The sequence below is a fragment of the Bison bison genome, unplaced genomic scaffold (assembly GCF_000754665.1).
Source record: "Bison bison bison isolate TAMUID 2011002044 unplaced genomic scaffold, Bison_UMD1.0 scf7180017864491, whole genome shotgun sequence".
NCBI classification, from domain to species: Eukaryota; Metazoa; Chordata; class Mammalia; order Artiodactyla; family Bovidae; genus Bison; species Bison bison.
Genome location: NW_011495050.1, coordinates 21489171 through 21491198, shown reverse-complemented (window position 1 = coordinate 21491198; position 2028 = coordinate 21489171). Strand labels below are relative to the sequence as shown.

The window sequence follows — 2028 nt, the reverse complement described above, 5'->3', positions numbered from 1 at the left end:
AAAATCACTGCAGATGGTGATTGCGGCCATGAAATTAAAAGACGCTTATTCCTTGGAAGGAAAGTTATGACCAACCTAGACAGCATATTAAAAATCAGAGACATTACTTTGCCAACAAAGGTCCATCTAGTCAAGGCTATGGTTTTTCTAGTGGTCATGTATGGATGTGAGAGTTGGACTGTGTAGAAAGCTGAGCGCTGAAGAATTGATGCTTTTGAACTGTGGTGTTGGAGAAGACTGGAGAGTCTCTTGGACTGCAAGGAGATCCAACCAGTCCATCCTAAAGGAGATCAGTTCTGGGTGTTCATTGGAAGGACTGATGTTGAAGCTGAAACTCCAATACTTTGGCCACCTCATGTGAAGAGTTGACTCACTGGAAAAGACCCTGATGCTGGGAGGGATTGGGGGCGGGAGGAGAAGGGGACGACAGAGGATGAGATGGCTGGATGGCATCACCGACTCGATGGACATGAGTTTGGGTAAACTCTGGGAGTTGGTGATGGACAGGGAGGCCTGGTGTGCTGCGATTCATGGGAGTCAGACACAACTGAGTGACTGAATTGAATAAGCCCAGGGTAAGATTTACTATACTTGATTTTAGTAGGGGTCATTGAAGCATTCTAAGTCAAGGAAATGGCAAAGTCTTAGTATATCATTCTTTCAAAAAGATGATTTTGTTGGCAATATAAAGAGGTTGGATTGGAGGGGCTCAAGACTGGAGACAGGGAGATCAATCAATAAGTCATTGTAGAAATCCAGGCTATAAATGAGGATAACCTGATCTAATACAGTGGCAGAGAGAAGGGGGCATACTGGAGGGATATCCTAGATAGAATTAACACAGAAATGTAGGGTGAGAAGGAACTGTTAAGGGTAATTCTAAATAAGGGGGAAATCTGCTTATGATTAAGAATTATAGAAATCAAGATAAGATAAACTTCAGATTATTATATTATATAATATTTTTAAAAGAAACTAACCCAGTGGGAAGATGTTACTCAAAAAACAGTCAAAAATTCTCTTTCAAGGTAATCTCCCTATTTTCCCCTATAGTATTTTTAACTGGATCATAAAAAAAGACAGAGGTATCACAAATGTCTTAAAAATTAAAATACCATGTATCAAGAATTTTTCAAGAGGTAATGTGCTTTGGTTAAATTCTCTAAGAATAGATAATGAAAAACAATCTACTTGGTGTTTTTGAACCAAAAAACATAGTGTTTTTTGGTTCAAACACAGTAAGAATTCTTGTGGTTTTCAGACTGGGATTCTTTTGAATATTGGCTCAGTAAAAAGGGCAAGACTTTCTTGTCTATTTTTTGAGTGAGAACAAGCATGGTATATTATGTGAGTTTCTCTGTGTCCTTAAGAAACTACTAACCTCCAAATTGAATAAGCCTAAAGTCTAACGATAGATCATATTTTTCATCTTGATTACAGAACTGAATATACCCAAATTCAAGACCACAGTTCACTGAAGTTTTTGCATATTGTGAAGAAGTCCACAGTAAAAAATACTCACGTAAGCCTTAAGATTGGATCTTTCTTTATCACGTGACAGTTTCTCTGAATTCTTAACAAGGTTCACCAGAATATCCAGAAATGTGCCAGCAAGGATCTACAGTAAAGAGAAAATTCAGTTATAACAAAGGACCTGCTGTTCTACTAAACCCAGACAATGTAGAGGGACCTGTAAATACTTTCTAGACAATCAATGGGTAAGGCATCAACTTATGAAGTTGGTAAAGCCACTGAGGAGTAATAAAGTGGCAAAAGGAGCCCACAAACACGGTCAGAAAGACGGAAGAGTCAGATAATGTGCCACCAGCAGTGAAGAAAATTCACTGGACTGTGAAAATTCGCTCTAACGTACCAGAATTTGAAATGCATATTGCGGGGAGCCGGTGAGGCATTCCACTCGTGACAAAGGTCATGAGGAAGGAGGCTCGGCATACGCAAAGGCGGGATCGAGCCTCAGGAGTCCCCCCGGATATTCTCGAGCATTTTCCCCCAAAAAACAGAGTCTGC

The 2028-nt window shown here is 39.7% G+C and overlaps 1 protein-coding gene across 2 annotated transcripts in view; it reads right to left on the bottom strand.

Annotated features, from left to right (window-relative positions):
- Positions 1 to 2028, bottom strand: part of ANKRD46 (ankyrin repeat domain 46) — a 41966-nt gene that overhangs the window by 12829 nt on the left and 27109 nt on the right. For both annotated transcript variants that reach the window (XM_010863516.1, XM_010863517.1), the window contains exon 2: positions 1523 to 1618. The gene's annotated coding sequence lies outside the window, so the exon portion shown is untranslated. The remainder of the gene's footprint in view (positions 1 to 1522; positions 1619 to 2028) is intronic.